The sequence below is a fragment of the Lissotriton helveticus genome, chromosome 1_1 (genome assembly GCF_964261635.1).
Source record: "Lissotriton helveticus chromosome 1_1, aLisHel1.1, whole genome shotgun sequence".
In the NCBI taxonomy this organism is placed as follows: domain Eukaryota; kingdom Metazoa; phylum Chordata; class Amphibia; order Caudata; family Salamandridae; genus Lissotriton; species Lissotriton helveticus.
The window spans coordinates 275,298,632-275,321,464 of NC_136057.1; the positions used below are offsets into that span (position 1 = coordinate 275,298,632).

The 22,833-nt window shown below is 42.2% G+C and overlaps 1 protein-coding gene across 4 annotated transcripts in view; it reads right to left on the minus strand.

Moving 5' to 3' along the window:
* The window catches only part of LOC144792267 (interferon-induced protein with tetratricopeptide repeats 5-like), a 53,989-nt gene extending 49,629 nt beyond the window's left edge, over nucleotides 1-4,360 (minus strand). The window contains exons 1-2 of one of the 4 annotated variants that reach the window (XM_078667301.1): nucleotides 4,283-4,340; nucleotides 4,135-4,189 (exon numbers count right to left, since the gene is read on the minus strand). The gene's annotated coding sequence lies outside the window, so the exon portion shown is untranslated. Of the gene's footprint in view, nucleotides 1-4,134; nucleotides 4,190-4,282 lie in introns of all 4 variants that reach the window. The other 3 variants (XM_078667450.1, XM_078667229.1, XM_078667376.1) reach the window with 3 other exon arrangements.
* Between the last annotated feature and the right edge of the window lie 18,473 nt (nucleotides 4,361-22,833).

The window sequence follows — 22,833 nt, forward strand, 5'->3', positions numbered from 1 at the left end:
CCATGCCCACCCGAGCAATTATAGACTCATTGCCCTACTGGACATAGAGGCAAAACATTATGCAGGTCTTCTATTAGAGGACCTAAGGTTATGGGTAAAGGACAATAAGCGCTTGCCAATGAACCAGACTGGGTTTGTGGCACACTCAGGAACCCGTACAAACTTGCTAGCAATAACAACTGTAGTCGATAGGGCAGCTGCAACCTCAAGATTAGTTCATTGCTGCTTTGTTGACTTCAAAGCAGCATTCGATAGAGTCCCCAGGGAGGCCCTATGGGCCAAACTAAAGATGTGGGGGATTCCAGAGAAACTACTAGAGGGAATAATTCAGCTCTACACTAGGACGTGGGTGCGGGTGAAGCTGGGGACCGGCACACATCTCTCACGGAAAATAATGACAACTAGAGGAGTGAAGCAGGGATGTGTGCTGGCCCCCCTTCTTTTTAACTTATTTGTAGCAGATCTGTCAGCGGTCCTAGACGACACTAATAGTCACTCTCCGAAGGTGGGCGGCATGACTCTAAGCAACCTCTTATATGCCGACGACCTGGCTCTCTTTAGTTTAACCAGGGTAGGGTTGCAAAGACTCCTCGATAAACTGTTCGATTATACGATCAGCAACCAACTCGAGGTTAATCTAAAGAAAACGCAAGTAGTTACATTCGGAAAGAAACGATACACAGGGGGCGGCTGGTCATTCAATAATGTTAGTTTAGAAATTGGCCAGTCCTATAAATACCTAGGCGTCCACCTGGACTCAAAATGTAGCTACAAAAAACAGCGTAGAGAGATCGGAGTTAAAGCAGTGACCCTTATGGTGTCACCCGGCAAACTTGCGAAAGATCTTTCCGGTCCAACCTTAGCCCCCCTCTTGGAGGTAATGAGAGCAAAGGTTGGCCCCACCTTATCCTACGGCGTTGAGATCTTTAGGGGTAAAATGAGCACAACCCTGAACCAACAGACCACTAAGCGCAGATCAGGTTGGAGATCAGGTTGGAGATGGGGCTAATAAACTACGAGGCCTCAGCCACTGGGGCATACCTCAATCTGTGTCACAAGTTAAGACAAGCTGAGCCAGGTACTTTAGAATCCCTAGTCTGGCAAGAAATCAGCCAGATAAACCCGGGGGGTTTGTACGGACGGCTTCTTACAGACGCCATTAACCAAATGTCAGCAAGCGATTTGTGGGCCCTAAACCCAGGCCAGATAGCATTTAAAAAAGCTATAAAAAATGTGTGAGAATGACTTCTCGTCTCACTGACAAAGCACTCTTTCTGAAACGTAGCCACGCCTGGGTCACGATAAATTCCTACAGACACCCGGTCCCAGCCTGCTATCTGGCCAGCACATATCCATTACACCATGTAAGCTGCCTTTGCCCAGCCCTTAACATTGAACGCAGGTCTGGATTAAAATCAGAATGGAATAGGCTGGGTGTTCGGTCCTGCAGGCAAGCCATCATGGCAGCTTTGAACCCGGAAAATACAGTGCTAAACATAAAATTTACAAAATTTATCCTGCGAGCATATCACATCTTTAACCTAAGGAGACCATGCTAAAGTGCCCTTTTTATTCTTAGCAATGTTAGATACAATTTGGTTATATTCATGCAAGCTGGCGTCTTGTTTCAATTTTTGTGATTTTAAAATACACTACGAGATAAAATTCCAGTTTTTATAATGTTTGTTAATGGATTGTGCCTTTATATCTACACTTGTGTTGTTATTCCTAGAAGTTTTTATTCTAATATTCGGTCAGGCTGTGAATCTGTAAATTCTTTTAAAGATATGTTTTATATCTAAATAAAGATCATTATTAATACCAATACATTAAATAAATAAAAACAACACACAATAATAATCCAACACCAATTTATAGAAATGGGAAATATTATAATGATTAAAATGACAAAAATACAATGTGGGTAAACGGAGATATGAATTTTAAAAAATTAAATGTTTTCTAGTGCCTAAACATGAAAAGCGCCAACTAGGGACATCTGGCCATGCTCGACCGGGACAAAGTAAAGGTTTGAGGGCCACTATGATGGAGTACGGGTTGAATGCACTGAGTAGGAGGTGATGCGCGTAGCTCTTTTAACCTGCTACTTTCAGGGAGCCCACTCCTTCACCTTTAAAAGCAAGGCAAATTCCTTAGAACTGAAGTTCCACTGTGTGCAGTAGGTGCAGTCATCCAGAGTACAATCCATTAAAGTGAAGGCCATGGTTGCAACAGGGCAGTTCTTCTTTGTCTCCTTTCAGGCAGGGATCTGAGTTGCTGGGCAGCTCTCCCCATTTGGATCGAGTGTCATTGGGTGACAAGCAGGGGGACATATTATTGACCCAGAAGGCACTATTCTTTCAAAGTCCAAAATGGAGAAACTCTCTTTAAACCATCCCACTAGCCTGGCTAAGTTTCCCTAAAATGTCCCATCTACCCCGACTGGTAAACTAATTACTGGGGCTCCTGTCTGGCTGGGGTGACAAGCTGTGGGGATGAGCCAGTGACCTGTCATTCCCTGCTTGAAGACCAGTTTGGCTATTCCACATCCATCAGCCTTATATTATGCAGCTGCAGTTCTCCTCCCACCAGAGGCTTCTTTTGTCTCAGCCCAGGCCACCGCACACCTCATTAAGGTATGTTGGCTCAGCCTGGCAGAGACTGGCCAGTCAGAAAAAACCTGCTTGGAGCCTGGATTTTGGCTCATCAGAAAAGCAATGTATATCACTTATTTCCTGTGACAGTTATAACAAATCTAACCCTGACAGAGCACTTGCCCTGGGTCTGGTTAGCAGAGCCCAGGGCACAATCAGAGTCAGAAAACCAGCACCTAGAATTCAAAATTTGGGAAAAGGGGGAGGGGGGCACTGCAAACTGGTCTTGATTTCTCACCGCAGTGTAGTAATTCTTTGGTAATAACTGATTCAAAGTGAGTCCATAAAGAAGCTTAACCAGTTGTCTTTTATTTCAGACTTTCAGTCAATATATGAACTGTAGCTAGCATGTGTTTCGTCTATGGGTGTTAATCCCAATGACATTGTCTGGGGTAGAAAAGACACACACAAACCAATTTGAACTATATCTCCACATGTTATATTTTGACTTTTTGTAGTGCGCACATCTCACTCGGGAGAGCATACTGGCATTAGATGAGAGGGACTGGGCTGGCCGAGTCTGAGGTCTGGGTAAAGAGACATGTCCTCAGTGTCTTGTGGAATATAGGGAGTGGAGAGATGGCTCTGATGTGCAGGGAGAACCTGAGGGGGAGGTTGTTCCAGGCAATTGTTTGGGTGTGAGGTACGAGGTGTAGCCACCGGCTCTGACCCTGAGGATGCCGAGTATGTCAGTGAGCTGAAAGCAAGGCAGAACATAGGTTTCTGGTAGGGGATTGGAAGTTGATGCTGTTGTTAAGGTAAGGGAGACCTCGATTATGCACAACATTATAACTGTTTGTGAAGAGTGTGAAAACGGTGTGTATGGGGACCAGGAGACAGTGAGGCTCTTTGAGGTATGAGATGATGTGTGTGCAGGGTGGGAGTCTGGGTGTGAGTCTGGCTTCTGCATTTTGTATGCATTCCATGTGTGACAACTATATTATAACCATCACCAGTGCAAGAGCCATATCAAACACTATACTGTATCAGAGTATCCTAGATTATTTAAACTGTGATACTTATAACTCACAATTTTCTTTGTTAATCCATAAACTGCCAATCACTGCACATTTCTTCTGATTTGTACTTTGTATCATGAAGGTGCTAGTTGTGAGGTATGAGTGCAGCCTGAGTTTGCATGAGAGATAAACGTTCCTTATTAAACTGATTGCTCCTGGAGGAGTGCAGCATGACTGATTCTCTGATTTACTAAGAACATTTAAGCACATTGCATTTGTTGCAGCTGACATTCAGACATAGAGAGACATAGGAAAGTCATTTATTCAACAGTTTTGTGTACCATGGACCTTGCATCAGGAAAAACCCTGTTATATGGATAGTTGTTCGTTCATACTGCACTGGCGTTTACCAGGTGACATTGATGGAAGCCTCTATATGTCAACAAAGGTGGATGTTTAAAATACCAGCTTTGTTTTGTTGTGGTTTGATTCATTCCCTGATGTCTGCATGAGCTGCTTACCCAGATCTTGCTGAATTTTAATGCTCCTGACTATTCCCGTTGTTGTTTTGGAGTCCTGAAAATAGTGGAGTATCAAAGTTGAAACAGGCCTAGAGCAAGCAAGGATAATCAAGATAACATTATCTAAAAATGCTCTTTTTACGCTTACCTCGTTTTGCAGCCGCTTTATTCTTTACTGGAGGAAGATGAATTGACTGTGACCTGAATGTGTTTACTGAAGGTATATGAATGTCTCAGACTCCTCCCCTTGACTCATCCCCTTGGTTCAAAGTTGACATTTTCATAGAAGTGTCTCAATAGTAGTGGAAATCTTAGTCTGAAGGTTAATTGACTGCATTCATGGTTTCTATTCCTGAGAAATTGAAAGTGTGCACCATATGACATCAAGGGCCCTTATCTGTTTATGGACAAAGTCCAGCGCCTGTTGTTATGTGCCTGCGTTGGGTACAGTGAATTAATCTCCGAGCAGTATTGGCTGTAAATAGAGCAATACATTTAAAAAAAAGAGATTATAGGAATTCACTTTACACACAGCAAGCGCAAACAGGTGCCTGGCTCTGCCTATCATGATAGAGCCACAGACATTTGCCTGCATTTTCAGTTGGTCATGGCTATTTATCCAGCAGCTTGCCAAATAGTAGAAATGATTTACTATTTGGTCGGCAGCCCTCTAAATAGCAAAACAACTTCACTATTACCCCAACTGATGGCTAACTAGTAGATATTCTGCACTGTTTTTGCATTGTTTGGCTGGCAGCTGCGCAAATTACATGGAAACTTCACTGTTCACCTGGTCTTAGGCTAAATGGCAGAGGTTTTGTATTATTTGGCCAACAACTTCCCTCATTACTCAGCTGCTGGTAAACATGTACAATTAGGCCATGCAAATAGCAAATAAACATAAGTATGTGGCTGTTGGTTAAAAAACTGAAATTATTTATTATTTGACCAGTAGACTGGCAAGTACCAAAGAGGTATCAATATTGACCAGACAGCTGGCTAAATGGTAAAAATATCGTACTGTATTGCAGGTGACCTTGCAAAGAACTTAAAAATAACCTTTATTATTCTCCTTGTGGCTGGCTAAGTAGTAGAGAGTATGCACATCTTGGCCAATGGCCATGCAAATAGCAGAATAACTTCACTACTTATCTGATTGTTATCTAAACAGCTTATTGCATTTATTAACATGCTTTATGCAGATTTCAACAGGTACTTACAGCAAACAAGGAGTGGATACAATCGCCATCCATCTCATGAAATTTCTGATGTAATACTATTGAATTTAAAAAAGTGGTCGCAAATTTCGCACATACGTTTTGCAAATGGAATAGTATTTTGCAAACAAACCCATCTACTCAGCCGAGATTGCAGAATAATAATTATTAATTAGCCAGCTGCCACTTTGCAACTTTCTGTGATTTGCTTTAATCACAGGGATGGTGGCCTCTAAAGGACAGCAAACCACTATCTCTATAACTGCATTCCAAAATGTAAAATGTTCTTTTTTTCCCAAAAGCAGCTTGTGTTCCTTAAAGTACTGGTTTAAATGTTTTCAGTTTTGGAAAACGTCACCCCCCTGAAGTTGCCAAAATGATTGAGAAAGTAAAAGGGGATCCTAAGTAGACCCCATCTTCTATGCACATAAGTTACCATCCCATCTAGAGGGTCATTAGATCGTCAGTGGTTTGCAACACCATTACAATCACAAACTATAAAAAATAATGCTGTTTGAGTTGGAAAGGGGAGGGAGACAGCCCCTTTCATGAACCCTCCTATTTACAATTCAGATACAATTGCAAATGTTCTTTACTAGTCAAAAGAATTTTCCAAATCATAAAAAGGGTGTTTTACATAATGATAAGCACTTTTGTTTTCCGAAACCCTGTGATTTTTTGACATGAGGCACTTAGTGCGAAAACTGACTTAGATGCAAGCACTTTGTTATAGGTTTAAAAGTCCTAAATGTTTGAACGTTTTAAAGTTATTTTGACAGACATGACACAAAATGCAACTCCAGTACACCATTGGCAAAGACATAGCGAGTTGGAAGGCTCTTTATGGAGTTGTCTCGTGCACCACAAATGCTCCTATTTCTTAACGTTTACCTGTAGTAGTGGCTAATGTTAAAGATGATTCGAACCTTTGCAAAATTAGTTATTGCTGTGTACTCTTCTAAAGCTATGTCCTTGGTCTTACTCACAAAGCCATGGAAATTTACTAGGGTCAAAAGTAGGATTACCAGAAGGCTCCATGTTATCAGAACACCTCTTTGTCTGTAGCAAATCGGTGCATTCTGGGATTAATCATTCTGGTTCAATTCAATTAAAGAAATCAAACTAAAGAACCTAAAAATAATGATTTGTAAAAAAACAAGAAATGGAAATGTTGTATTCCAATGACATGGTGCCATCTAATATTTAGAGCGATTTTTTCAAAATAGAAACAATTGAACAGGGCCCCTTATTATGTGACCAACACAATATAAATGAGAGGCTTTATTTCAATCTCATGATAGAGGAAATAAGACTATGGTCCTGATTTAGAGTTTCGAGATGGAGGTAACTCCATAAGAATGCAAGAGAGCAATACCTCGGTCATCCTAACGGACCTCCATCCCAACAAATTTAGAGTTGTCCGCTAGCCCTGTGTACAAATCTCTACATTGATAGGAACTCTTTGTTATGGTGGCTCCTGTGTATGGATGAAACATTTGAAGGATATTACTGTCAGACATGGTAGCTGGACAGCAGACCTTTAAAATATGTCTTGTTTTTAAAGAACACACTTTTATACAAAAAAATGAATAGTCCCACACACTGGGAGTTCTTTCCTAGGGTGACAGGGTCATTAATATTTTCCTGTCCCTCACATCCAAGTGTTACTTTAAATAGGGTAAATGGTATAAAGTCCTTCTTTAGATGGTCCCTACTCTGTTGGGCCATCAGAGGAAGTATTCCTTCTAGGAGCTACATTCAAATATTAATTGAACTGAATATCATTGGAATATGAATGCATTTCCCAGTAAATTTGAGAAAGACATATAAGCATCAAAGACACAAGAAATGAAACTTAGACATTTTAATTCATTGACTTTATGACAAATATTGTAAGAAAAAACCACTAAATATACAGAGGCATTTTGTTACCTCTATTCTCGTGACCTACGGATCAATCATTTCACAGTTCCACTTTAATACTGATTTTCCAGACCGGATGTTGAGGTTTCAGAACTGATATAGGGTGATTCTCTTTAAAATATGTAGCTCAGGCACAGCATTTGTGTTGGGTGATGGCTCTCACAGCAGTAGCAATAGTGCTGGCTCCAAGCAGGAGTTTTGAAAACAAGGGTACAATGAAGCCATATGATCTGAGCACCTGACTGGCTTCAATCAGTCAATCGGATTTATAAAGGGTGGCTAATCAACCGCCAGGGTCTCTGGGCTCTGAGGTCTGGTGTTGCAGGATCTTCAGTTGAACGGCCAGATATTGAGTCCTTTCCTGAACTCTGAGAGAGAGGAAGAGGTGTTAAGGTGCAGGGGGAGACCATTTTGATCCTTGACAGTGAGGTAGGAGCAGGAGCATCCTCCACTGGTGTTTTTGCAGATGTGGTGGTGTAGGCGAGGAAGCAGGAGGTGGAGTGCAGGTGTCTGGCGGGTAGGTGGAAGTTGAGGCGATGGTTGAAATACACTGGTCCTTGATTGTGTAAGGCTTTGTAGGCTTGATAAGTATCTTGAATTGGCATCTCTTCTGGATGGGGTGCCAGTGGAGGCTCTTTATGTGGGGGGGGTGGGACTATTTAGGGAGATAGAGGATAAGGCTGGCTGCTGTTTCTTGAATAGTCTGTAGTCTCTTCACGAGGTGCTAGGTGATTCCACAGTAGAGTGCGTTGCTGCAGTCCAACCGGATGGTGATTTGGGATTGGGTGATGGTACAATTAGTCCTGATGCTGAGCCATTTGAAGATGTTCCACGGCATGCAAAGAGTGAGGAAGCAGGTTGACAAGACTGGGTTGATCTGGCTTTTCTTGATGAGTTTGCTGTCAAGGATGATGCCAAGGTTGTGGGCATGGTCAGTCGATGTGGGTGATGGTCCTAGTTCAGAGGCCCACCAAGAGTTAGTCAATGGGGAGGTGTTGCTCTCGAAGTTCAGCACCTCAGACTTGTCAGTGTTGAGTTTCAAGCAGTTGTTCCTCATCCAATCAGTGACTCTCATCATGCACCTGTGGAAGTTGACTCTGGTGGAGGAGGGGTCTTCAGATAGCAAGAGGATGAGCTGGGTGTCGTCTGCATAAGATATGATGTTCAGTCCATGGGTTCTGACAAAAATGTTGGTCGGGGGTCACGTAAGTCTTAAAAAGAGTGAGGTTGGGGAATGCAGATGATAGTCTTGGGTTCCAAGGTGAAAGGAGATAGGTGAATGATCTGTGTTCTTCCAGTGAGGAAGGAGGTGGTCCACCTGAGGATGAACCCTTGGATTCCAATGCGGTGAAGCCTCTGAATAAGGGTGTGGTGGGATACGATGTTGAATGCTCCAAAGAGGTTGAATAAGATCAGGTCAGGTGACTCTCAGCGGTTTAGGAGGGTTCTGATGTGACCTGTGGCATGATAAGGTCTGTTTCTATGCTGTGGTTCATGTGGAATCCGAATTGGAAGGTGTCCAGCAGGCTATTGTGCTCCAGGTGTTCAGTAAGTTGGTGGTTGAATGCCTGTTTGGGGACTTTGGTGGATAAAGGGGGCAGGTAGATGGGGCAGTAATTCTTGAGCTCATTGGGGTCAGTGGATGGCTTCTTGGGAATGGGTCTGATTGCGTGCTTTCATTATTCGGGGAAGCTGGCTGTAGTGATGGAAGCATTGAGAATGGAGGTGAGCTTGCTGCTGGTCTTCTAGCTTCCGAGGTTAAGAATGTGATGGGAACTAGGGTCCGAAAATGATCCTGAGTGAGAAAAGAGTCAGCGGTGAGGCTGGCAGCAATACAGCAAGGCTACAAGGAAACAAAAAGCTAGGATAACAGAATCAAAGTAGCAAGGCATATATTTGCAGCAGCGGCAAAACTGACAGCAGTGCAACAAAGCTAAAAAGGACAAAAGCTGGAACAACATATACAAAGTAGCAAGGCAGATAGCAACATGACTGACAACAGTATAACAAGGCAAAAAGGGCAAAAAGATAGGAAAACTGAGGCAAAGTAGCAAGGCAGATAGAGGCAAGATTGACAACAGTACAACCAGGCTAAAAAAACATAAAGCTAGGAAAACAGATGCTAAGTAGCAAGGCAGATATGAACAACAGTGGCAAGAACAACACTACAAAAAGGCAAAAGGAGAAAGGACAAAAGATCACTGCAGGAGCACTGACAGACCCGGCTGAATGTGGGCAGTAGGGGAACGCTTGGCAGAGTCAGGTGAGCGTCAGAGCGCATTGCAGCGCGCGGTAGAGAGGGGGAGCAAGCTCCTTCCTGAGCAGTCAACAGCCACAGACAAAAGGGAACCCTGCTTAGAAACTTTGTCACCTTTAATAAGAGAAATCTCCGACTTACCCTCCAACATCTACCCTACATCCTCACGGAGGAAGAACTAATCTGTATCCATTTGCTAAAAAGGACCTCACACAATTTCTTTGGGTAACCTTTCATCCATTTTCACTTACTTCAGTTCAGGGTCTCCACCCTCCATCCACAAGGATGTAATCAATACACGGCCTATGTGTAGGGAAGCTGTATCTACTGTCCTTCACGTCATGCAAAATGCATCCCACTAGTCCATGCACTTAGACTTTTTCCACACAAGGAGTCTTACTACTATGTACATGCTACTTATCCACCTCACATACATACACAGGGAATGTTAGCACAAATATCTAGGTCACACAGAATCCCTCTTAGGGCTATCTGAGATGATCTAGCTGGAGAATGCATCACCCCCTCTTTTGTATATAAGAGCCTTTTTATTATTTTTAACTCCACTTTATTACCAGCACCCCTGACCCTTTTGTTAGCCTGACCCTTTTGTTACCCGCCAGGATACTCATGAGTAGTTGTGCGCGTAATAAATACCCATATATAATAACCCTGACCCTTTTGTTATGATTTATCAGCAGATACTTGCCAGTAGTATACATGGGCTAAAGAGGTGGGGGGGATAGGGGCTGGCAGCTTAAAAAACATAAATAAGAACAATTTGCAAAAGGGATACTCTAATAGATGTGGTCTGGAATCACATAGATGTCTTCCTGCTCATGTCCTTTTCCTTCTCTTCCAGGTCCTTCTGTGCCTTAAAACATTTGTCATCCACCCAGTCCTATTCCTTCTTTTCTAGAGTGTTTTGGTCCTTCTGATCCACATGGTCCAGCTAAGTTCTGCTCACCCTGGTACAGGTAAGTTCCTGAATCTGGTGCTCCAGGGTATATTCCTATCTGATCTTGGTCTACCTTGCCCTGATCCTGGCACATCCTTAAGTTTGCACTTCCTGGCCTTCCTGATCCTGGTACTACTGGTCCTCACCCTGATGCTGCTTGAACCTTATCCACCTAGCCCTGTTGGCCTGGTTTTATGAGGGCTGACGTTCCTAGTCTTCCTGGTTCGGTCACCGTAATTGTACTTGCCCTGGTCCTTCTGATACACATGATACTGTATCCACTGGTCATGCTCTTCTTTACTATGTTCTTTTGGGCAGGCATGGTCATTTTGGTCCTATTGGTTACTTGTGGCTCTGGTTGTTCTGGTTCCCCTGATTCTCACAAACATGACCCTAATACCCCATTTTATAGTTCCTTCTCCACTTGTCATTTCTGGTGTCTTTGGTTCTCACCTCGCTGGTCCTCCTAGCCCTGTTACACGTCCTGCTTATTCTTATACTTCTAGTCCATCTCACCCTCTCCATTTGGTCCCAGGCCTTAATGGCTCTAGTCCACTTACTCCTTACCTGACTACCTTTCCATGCCTTCCTCCAATGTATCATGGTACTTTTGGCCCTGGCCCTCTTGCACATTGTAATCCTGTACTAACTTGCCCACTTTATCCTGATCCTCCTTGTTCAAGCCATCCTGTTGTAGCCACCTGACTTGGTTGTTCAAGCTCCCGTCATCCTAGCTTTCCTTGTCCTGGTCCTCCTTGTCCCTTTCCTGCTTATCCTGCTATGCCAGGTCCTGAAACCCGGGGCCTCTGTGCCGTGAGCTTCCTTTATACTTGGTTGTGGTCCCACTGGCCCTCCTCCTCCCTGTCCTCTTAGTTCTCTTGTCCTGCTTGCTCTGCCTGACCAGCCCCTCTTGATTTATCAGGTCCTGTTCTCCTAGTCTTCCTGACTCCCCGGCTGGTTTGTCTAACAATGGTCTTCTATTCATAGTCCTCACAGTCACAAGTTTCCTTTTTATGTGCACACTAGACATGATCCTTTTGTTTCAGATCTTCCTTGTTTGGGACTTTGTATGCCTAATCCACCTGGCCCTGATCCTCCTTGTCATCCTAGTGCTTTCAGTTACCCTTCGTCTAGCTATTTCTTTTTTTTCTGATCCTCTTGACCTTTGTCTATTGGGCCCAAGCCGACGGATCGCAGCCGGATTACAGAAGCTTTGCATGGCCTACTAATATATCGCCGTTCACAGCTTACTGCGAAAGGACGGAACTCTTCTCCTAACCCAGCCTTCATAATTTTTTCTAACGCCCTGAGTAGCCCCAGGACAGATGACCGATGTAAGGGGCGAAACACCTGTTGGTTATAAATGTTCTTCCTATGTTATGAAGCACCATAAAAATAAATTAGAATTGATTCCAAGGAAGAAGTGACTTTCCTTACTCGTTCAGACATATCAATCACCTCTTAGATATTGCCCTTCATCCTGCAATAATAGGCCCTGTGCATTGTCCTCATATCCTTCTGGCATTATATCCAATGGTATGGTCTCTTTTGGTCTTGGTTCTCTTTGTGTAGGTTCTTCTGAGCCTCATCATCTTGGTCCTGATCAACAGGTTCAGTCCCATTAGTTTTCCTGGCTCTGACTGTTCTGGTCTTCCTAATTCTCCTCACCTTAGCACTGCCACACCAAGGTCCTAGTGTTGTGTGTCTAGATACTATATATAGATTTTCCCGATTCATGCCCTTATATAGGTACAATTCACATTGCCTTTATTTAGGCATAGAAATCCAGCCCTTATTTAGGCATTGCTCATGCTAACCAAATACAGGCATGGTCAACTACATCCGTTCCTCTTCGTCTGAAGGAGTACTTTGAAAACCAGACTCTTAAGCCTTTAGGACTTCCCCTTGCCTGGATATTGATTTCTCCAAGAATCCATTTATTATGCATGAACATATATTCCTTTGGTGTTCATTCATGATTTTATATGCCTTCCTTGTATGTCAATACTGGCATTCCTAAACACCTTCAAGGTATATATATACCTTCACTTGCTATGGCAAGTGCGGTTCAGCTACCTACTTGCAGGACGCGGCTCGTCACAGCAAGTCCCGAAGGGAGTCAAGCCCCCAACTGACGCACTGACCAGATGCTGTCATCCTCCTCACAGAGAATCCAGCTCCAGTATTTCTGACTCCCCTTGCGGGGTGTTAGAGATTGAGTTCCGGGAAAGAGATACCAACCTCTATCATTCTAAGGTATGGAGCTGATTAGAACTTAGAGAAACATTTGGCAACTCGTAGGTTAGGAACACTGGGTTAGGATTATTTTAGAAGCACCAGTTGAGTATTATAGCCTGTGTTATTTATGTATGTATTTTTATATATGTCATAGCTACATACCATGCTATTGCAGTATTATTTTATAGTACTGCTAATGCTGTACGTATTATACTTCACATTCTGTCTTATGATTGTAGCAGTTCATATCTCTTGCATGAATAAAAAGACTGGTCAATAAACCCCTTTATTCAAATGCCTGTCTCTCTATTTACTGAAGTAACTCAGTCGTGCTTTTCTCATAGACCCCTACTAATAAAACTCCATAAGAAGTCTGGAGTGGGTAAGGGATAATATCCGCCATAGCTGAGCAGGACGAAAAGTCCTATGTATTAGCTGTTTGGTTTGTTCAACATTGAAGGATACAGTGTTCCAAACCCTGACCCTGACATTGAATCAATGTCGGACGAGGAATTTCTTAGTAACTTACAAAAGTTAATAGAAATATACAGTTAAACCCCAACTGTCTGAAAGTTCTGAAAAGGTCTTTACAAAAAACACTCCTACATCTTTTAAAAAGAAGTGGAAAAAGAGCAAACAACCTTCCAAAGAGAAGCGTTCTCATTCCCGAGGTAGGTCTCCTCAAAAGGAGCCCTCTGAAAGGGGTACAACCTCAGGAATAGGGTTAATTTGAGAAAAACTGACAGGTATCAAGATACTGATACACATTCCTCTCATACCTTTCAGTTATCGTCACAGACATCCGAAAAAGAGGACTGTCAGAACACGAGTAAGAACGCGTGAAGTCCAAAGACGATCAACACGTTCAGAAAAGTAAACCAAAACCTCAATACACCAAAAAGAAAGTAAAAGGTCTAAAAAGCAGACATGCCGAGGATCTGAGAACACAGCTCAAGAATGGAGAATGGGCTCAGACAATGTTGGACAGCACAGCAGGAGTGACAATAGCTCGCCAAAACCTTCTGGAGACAGTGGACTTGAATGAAGACATTGAAGTTGAAACTGCAGATACTAGGGTTAGCTCTCCACATAGGTTATATGAAATAACACTCCGGATGGAGGGAGACATACCAAGAAAAATGAAAGCACTCTTTTGGGAGCGACTTTCAAAAGTTATGATATACTTTTAGCTGAACAACACTGGCCACCAGAATTTGTCAGGGAGTGCCCACATGGCGAGGACATCATTAAACTAACCTTCTCTAATTATGTTCCAGTACATTTGAAATATACTTATGCTAGGAAATGGGCAGTTGCCCAAGCTCCAGCATTATAAAAAATTCATGTAGGATTAGATGAGGATTCACCTCACCACAAAAGCCAGTTAAAAAAATCAACCAACTGCACAAAGGCAGTACCCAGTTAAGCAAGAAGCTTAAAAACACGTCAGGTAGATTTTAGATCAACTTGAATACCAAGGGGTGATTGAAACATGCACCTCATCAATGAACAATCCTGTGTTTCCTGTCTCCAAACCAGACAATATATATTGTCTCGTTTTGGATTACAGACATCTAAACTCTTGTTGCAAAACATTTGCAGTGCAAAATGCACACAGTACAGCATTAATGAATAAGATTGTGCGTAAAAAATACAACACCACATTAGACATTTGTTTCTTTTGTCAAAACATTGCACCTGAAAGTAGGTATTTGACCGCTTTCTCAATAATGGGGACTGAGCGTCAGTTCTGTCGTCTCCCTCAAGGATTTAAGAATTATCTGGGGTTATTCTCAGCAAGGGTAACAGAGTTACTACAAACTTATAATGACAAGGCATTTTTCATATATCGATGATATCTATCTGGCAGACGATGACCTGGATAGGCACTTGAACAGGGTGAACACCATTATACTGGGCTTCCCCTCTGAAGGGTACATATTCAATTTTAAGAAATCAAGAATTGCCCATCTCAACGTCCTTTTTTCAGGATATGAATTATCAAGTGAAGGAAAAAGCCTGGCAGCCATCTTTTTAGAGAAGTGTGCGCTGCTCCAACCTCCAAAAAACGCAGAAAAACTTACAGTCGATCCTAGGTTTCCTGAATTTTGGAAGAACTTACATTCTAAATTACGCGGAAAGGGTTAAACCTCTCTACAAAATAATCAAATCTGATTTTAAAACAATAAATTGGACACAAGAACACACAGAAATTTTGCATTCACTACAAACTGACATGTTATCAACTGGAAAGACCACATTGATACAAAAACTGTACAAAAGATTGGCAAGTGCACGGGGTAGAAGCTTTGTTTAGAGCCTGTATCATCCCTGAGCAAATTATGTTTTTGAATGACACTGTCCAACAAACATCTTGCCTTGGGTTAGCCAAGATCAAGAAAATGAACACACCGACCTTACCTATACCTGAAAGAAATAGCACTACACGGGGGGAGGTTGACGTACATAATAATTTGGCATCACAACAGATCAGATCCAGATTGGAACACATGGTTGCTCTGCCCATAGAAACAAACAACTGTCAAGATTGATTCCTGAACAAAACACAGGGTTTCACTATCAATAGGCCAGTCCCAAGTTATGTTCAAAGACAGCATCCTGGGGTAATAACAACATACAGTGTAGGGAAGCTATGCCATGATTGGCTACAGACAGCTGCACTACAGGATGTAAATAACACTTATCTTTACTTAAAGATGGCGCAGACCGTAGGGAATTGTTGCTAGGACCAAGAAAACTGTGTCAAAAACGTTTCATATATGCTGGTATATATGCTACATATAACGAATTATGGAAGATTACCCAAGCAGAGACTGCAGAACGAATATGAGAAATTGATCGTATTAATTTCTGTCTGTAGTAGACTATGGGTTAATGACTCTGTGGTCCAGGATATATTCATTGGACAGCATTGTGTCTTCTGCCATACACATCATGGAACAAGACTTGGTCATGTTGCAACATGGTCAGTCTCAACTACGTTCTATCATGCTATTAGGCTGGACGCTACAAAACTTGCGTGCAGGTAATGTGCCTTGGTGTTTAATCAACACTACGTCACTTTTTTCAGAATTCAATATCACTGATAAACAGATCAAACTGGTGAAAGGGGAGCAGACTATACGGTGCTGAGCATTGAAAAACTGGAAAGATTACCATTCACGGTAGCAGAGATACCAGCTACTGAGTGGATAATACATGGCCTGTTACAATTTTCCATTTTCAGTATTGCCTAAAACACATACCATCAGGCAAATATGAAAGGCTGGGTAAAGAATACATCAAGACATCCTGGGATTTACCATACACACAATGTTAGAGTGGGGGGCGTGAAGTGTTCCTTAGCGGTACTAACTGTGAAAAGGCACTAAGCGGTTCTCTCCTTTGTCAGGGTATACAATTTGTCTCTTCTATACAAATTGATACTCTAAGCAGAATGAAAGCCACTCTTTTGTAAAAAACTGTGCCACTGAGCTCGGCCAAAGAGACCTATGATCTACAAGTCGCAAGGACTTCTGCAGAGATACATGCCCTTTTAAAAACAAAACTGTCCTATACATTTCTCAGAAATGTTAGGTTGTATCCTAAACATGTCTGAAACGAGCGGTATTGTACATGTATTTAAGACTCCGGACTGCAGTCCTCTGAATCATTCCAAACTTTGTGCATTCTGTGTTTGGTGGACTGCCCCTAATTTTGGGACTCGTTACAGGGATACTATTTTTCCTCCTACTGCTGCGATATGGCAAAACAAATCACCAGCGACACCCAATTTACCGTGGAGAGAGCTGTGCAGGAGATGAAGTGTCGTGAGCGCATCGCCCACATTTTGGGTTAACCTCGTCTACAAAAATTAAATACCACATGGTTTCTGTCATTCAGACCAGTCTGTCAAGATTGCATCTTACCTGTTCTACGCTGCCTGCTTTGCGGTGAAGAAAGTGTGCTAGACATCTGTCTAACACTCCCATCAGTCATGCCTATGGATGTCGATACTCTGCTGGACCCTGTAACGGCCCATGCTCTGTGTTGTCCCCAGCGGCTACCAATCCTGATGACAGCATTCATTGAGATCTCACAGACACAATTTGCAACTGCTGAGGTACGAGAGGAATGAACAGGCACGCAAGTAACATCCGATTCGAACATTGCTGATGCGAACAATGCTGAAGGCGATAGTTCACACCTATGTGCGGTTAATCTTCTAAACAAGATATTCCAACTTTCACCTACAATGGTAGACAACTTTTTTTCTACAGAAATAGAAGATTTCATGTTTTCTCCAAGCCCTAACACTGACTTTTGATTTTGGCACACAGTGAACTGAGAGACTCTGAATTTGACCTTCATTTTTCAAAATAAGGTACTAACTTTTTCCTATGATTAATTTTTTTTCACCAAATTTGTATTTTTTGTTTTTGCCACAAGTAATCTGCTAATAGTAGAACTATTCATTGAGAACTGAATTCTTTGACTACTTCCAGAGACAATATATGAACTTGTCCACATACAAACAGTTTTATGTAATCTGACATGAAATGGTTTCGGACTTTTTTTCTGTATTTACGAGCCATTTCATAAATGTATATTTCCACGATTCATTCAGTTAGCATTCAAAATGTAAACATATGCTTAGAATGAATACTTGCTTTAATATGTACAGCACCAATGCATTTTTATGCTTACAACTCGTTTTAAGTATTTATAAGAACAGAATGCCCCCCCACTTGTTTTTCAGAGAAGCTCTTGATTTATGAGCAACACATCCACTTGAATTAGATATGTTCAGTATATTTATTTATACTTTAAATCCAGCAATTATTTAGAAAGTTCTGTACATTTCATGTCAGACAAAGAACACCACAGATATGACATGAATTTTAAACATACAAGACGAAAAAATCAATAAATACATGTACTGTACACAACACAGCATTACATGAATATTGCAAAAATCACAACAAGTCAATAATGAGAAATTATTTACACAGTGATAATCAAAGTCACAAATGAAAGGAGATATCACGACACATAAATTGTGCCAGTCGTTACACAACGCCAATGTTTTGGTCGTGTTACTTATTTGTTATCATTGCTTGATGTTTATATCCCCTTTCTTGCCGACGCGTTTCGAACTCCATACATAAATTACGAGTTCTCTTCAGGGCCTTGTTATTACCATATGCCTGTGTGTGAAAGGAAACGCTATTTAAATTTCAATTTTTGTGGGCCTCATCTCCTAAGATCACTTAGGGTCTACTGCATTATTTAAAACAACCAACAAATTACCTGGGTGCTGGCCGGGTTTATCGTGTGTCTTGTTCTGGATGATCGCAAAATCAGTCTACAAGACGTTAAGGAATCAGTTTAGAGTCAGGTACCAGTATTAACCCTGCAATCACATACGCAGACACTGCAAGACATACCTTAGTATTAGTTTGTACGGTGCGTGGGGGCGTCTCCCTATGGCACGGGGATGCTTCAGTGACCTGGGGAGGGCGAGGAGGAAATCAGTACCCGCAGAGTGAATCCCCTCAAAATCCAAAGCATTGCATTAAGCGGCTCCCCTTACCTCGTGAGGTGCCCCGCAGGCTTCGGGAGCAGTTCACTTTACGCCTCACTCTCAATCGATTTTACCGTGGCTGGTCAATCATGCCACATGGACGCTCACAATTCCTCTCTTGTCTCACACGCTGTTAAAAAGAAGAGGGATTGGTTTGCATATAATTCACTCAAGTGAACAGCCCGTCTCTGCTAGTCCCTCCGCTCACCTCTCGCACAGCGATACACTTCCCAAATGACTCAATGTCGAGGGCGGCGGTGGGGTTGCCTGGAGACTAAATGCGGTCACATGACCGGAGGTATTCTGGGAATTGTAGTTCTAGTTACTCGCGTGCCGCTTAGATTTCTGAAAAAACAGATGCTCATATTGTTTAACTTCCTCCCGCCCCTTTCAGTCATGATCGGGCTATGAAGCCCCGTGGAGTCCCATACAACTTTGGTTTTACAGTCTGGACACCTCAGACAGAGTGTTCAATCCATTTTGTGCGCTATTAAATTTTAAGATCAGGTAGGCCTCCTTTCTTAGCAAGGTCTCTTCCACATCAATTGGGCCTTTGTTACCAGTTGGCGCTACTGTGCAAAGTACGGTCCACTTGAAATCCATTTCACTGTGGTCTAGATCAAGAAAGTGTTGAACCATAGGAGCACTTGTCACCTTTTTTTTAATTCGTGACCTGTGTTGGGTAATGCGACTGTTGACCTGCTGTGTCGTTTTCCCTATATAGAGTTTCTGGCAAGCGCAGGTGATGGCATATATCACATTGCGTGTCCTGCAATTAGAGAATCCATTCTTTTGACACTTGACACCCCTATGTTCGAATTCAGACCCTTCGATTGTGGACTCACATGATATACAATTTCCACATCTATGGTGGCCTACTATTGGTTTGAGGCCCCATATCGAAATTAGATCACTCTTGGGCTTGGGGGTCAGTACATCGGCCCTAATGACACCGTACAAACTAATACTAAGGTATGTCTTGCAGTGTCTGCGTATGTGATTGCAGGGTTAATACTGGTACCTGACTCTAAACTGATTCCTTAACGTCTTGTAGACTGATTTTGCGATCATCCAGAACAAGACACACGATAAACCCGGCCAGCACCCAGGTAATTTGTTGGTTGTTTTAAATAATGCAGTAGACCCTAAGTGATCTTAGGAGATGAGGCCCACAAAAATTGAAATTTAAATAGCGTTTCCTTTCACACACAGGCATATGGTAATAACAAGGCCCTGAAGAGAACTCGTAATTTATGTATGGAGTTCGAAACGCGTCGGCAAGAAAGGGGATATAAACATCAAGCAATGATAACAAATAAGTAACACGACCAAAACATTGGCGTTGTGTAACGACTGGCACAATTTATGTGTCGTGATATCTCCTTTCATTTGTGACTTTGATTATCACTGTGTAAATAATTTCTCATTATTGACTTGTTGTGATTTTTGCAATATTCATGTAATGCTGTGTTGTGTACAGTACATGTATTTATTGATTTTTTCGTCTTGTATGTTTAAAATTCATGTCATATCTGTGGTGTTCTTTGTCTGACATGAAATGTACAGAACTTTCTAAATAATTGCTGGATTTAAAGTATAAATAAATATACTGAACATATCTAATTCAAGTGGATGTGTTGCTCATAAATCAAGAGCTTCTCTGAAAAACAAGTGGGGGGGCATTCTGTTCTTATAAATACTTTAATCAAGGTCCAGCCTTCCCCATCTTTAAAGGACCTAACTCCTTCACTGTAAAAAATACAACTCGTTTTAAAGCATTTTTTACAATGTATTTGAGACGTGTTTTTAGCACTTTGTGTGTAGATATATTTTGGATAAGTTTGACATGTTTAGGATTTAGTAATGTCGTTCATAGGAAAGTTGAGTGGGTGTTGTGTGTCGAATTAGATACTGTATATAGATTTTCCAGATCATGCCATTATATAGGTACAATTCACATTGCCCTTCTTTAGGCATAAAAATCTAGCCCTAATTTAGGCATTGCTCATGCTATCCAAATACAGGCATGGTCAACCACATCCGTTCCTCTTCATCACAACGAGTTCTTGGAAAACCAGACTCTTAAGCCTTTAGGACTTCCCCTTGCCTGGATATTGATTTCTCCAAGAACTCATTTATTATGCATGAACATCTATTCCTTAGGGGTTCATTCATAACGTTCATATGCCCGACTTGTATGTCAATACTGGCATTCCTAAACACCTTCAAGGTATAAATATACCTTCACTTGCTATGGCATGGAACGGTGTGGTTCGGCTACCTACTTGCACGACGCGGCTCACCACAGCAAGTCCCGAAGGAAGTCAAGTCCCCAACTGACGCACTGAGCATGCGCTGTCATGCTCCTCACTGAGAATCCAGCTCCAGCGTTTCTGACTCCCCCTGCAGAGTGTTAGAGATTGAGTCCTCTCTCATTCTAAGGTATGGAGCTGATTAGAACCTAGAGAAACTTTTGGCAACTCTTGGCAAAACTAAAACTAAACTTTAGCTAAAACTAAACTATAGCTAAAACAGCACCTACTTCTTCCCTCATTCTATACTAAGGTTAGGTACACTGGGGTAGGATTATTTTAGAAGCACCAGTTGATTTTTTTAGCCTGTGTTATTTATGTATGTATTTTTATATATGTCATAGCTACAGACCATGCTATTGCAGTATTATTTTATAGTACTGCTAATGCTGTACATATTATACTTCGCATTCTGTCATTTCATATCTCTTGCATGAGAAATAAGACTGTCCAATAAACCCTTTTATTGAAATGCCTGTCGCTCTATTTCTGTGCAACTCTGTAGAACTGAAGCATGCACGATTGACTGAGTGAAACTGTAATCTATTGTTTCCACGACTCTGAAGATATTGTTCCGACTCTAAGGGAAACAAAGTTGTCATGTTTATGCAGTTGTCATAAACGAATCCCTTATTGTTCATTCGAGAAGTTTCTAGTGACCTCTGAGTTAGCTGGCACACACAAGTAATTAAGTTTAATGTACTCAATAGAGACATACTGACCACAGTCCTATGTCAAATCTATAGTGTATATTATTACAATGTGCAGAGCCTATCAGGGATATAGGAACTACACTACACTAGTCTTTCTGCTCTACTCGGTGCTTTGGGCCCTGATCCCATGTTCATGGTCCCCAAGGCACTTCTAGGCTCCCTTGATTCGAGCCTGTGGCTTCACCCAGAGTTGTATCCAGGGTAATGAGTAGTTCCCTCCTCTGTTATACCTCAAATCCAGTTCATCAAACCCAGTGGGGGGAGAGGGAAGCACTGGGTTTTGAATCGGCCTGACAGGGAGGACAATGGCTTGGACTCTACAGATGTCACCTAATATTTGAAGTAAATTATGCTTCTGGGCTCACTCCAACAAAAACTCCTTGCCAGAGTATCAAACCACACTCAAACCTTTTTCTGTGCTCTGGGAACAGTTTTCACACCTCATCAGAACTATCATCCATTGGGTTACTGCTGGAGAGGTAATTTAATTTACCCACCAAGAGCAATGGGCAGGGAAAGCGTATCAATCTAAAGTTACTTTTCTTTCACATTTATTAAACATTGTAGGAAAGTAGGATCTTCTTATATTGTTACCTCCAACTTTTTTTCCTGGTGCTATGCTGTTTATGACTGGTCTGACCGGGATCCTGCTAATCAGGACCCAGTCTCTGTGCTTTCTCCCCTAAATTGGTTATGGTAAGTACTTAGGTGCATCCCAGATTGGATGTTGGTGTACCCTTATCAGTCCCTAGTATATGGTACTGAGCTACCCAGGGCAGAGGCAGGATGGAGGTCCCCAATGGGCTGAAGCATGTGTTATGCCACCCATGGGGAAGCCACTCAAACTGTAACTACAGACCTGATGAAGCAGCCAGTGTAAGCTGGTGCTCAAACCACATACTACATGTATAGGTTTCTCTATATCTAAGGGCACTACACTTAAAACCTATAAGTCACCACTAAAGCGGGCCTTTTCAATCCTGAAGGCAGGGTGCTCAGTTCCAAGTGTTATGATGCAATTGCATGAGCAGGACACCCCTACAACCTTCAGAGTCCATTCTCACGGGTTGTATGTGCATCAGCCATTACGATACATAGAGTAGCCATGCGTCATTACGCGAAGGCCATCTCTAAATTGGCTGTAATAAACCCTTTCATGTTTGTTATCAAAAATGTTGGAATCATATCCCTACAGTGTAAATGGTGTGGGGTATAATTCCATGCACTGTAAAGCTCCTCAGGGAGAACCTCAGTGCTCCAGGTGCCAAGATCCAGACAGCACAACATGGCTGCTGACCTGAGCTGATCCAAGCTCGAGCAGGGGAAGGAGAACAATAGGAATCCTGTCACAGGGAGGTGTGACCACCTCTCAGACATTGTTTAGGGTACTGGGGCAGGGTGGGAGCACTTACTAGCACCACTCAATCTGCTTGAGGGGCACATTTGGTGCCCTCCTTGCATAGTCCAGTTCAAACCAGCTCAGTGAGCCATTTGCTA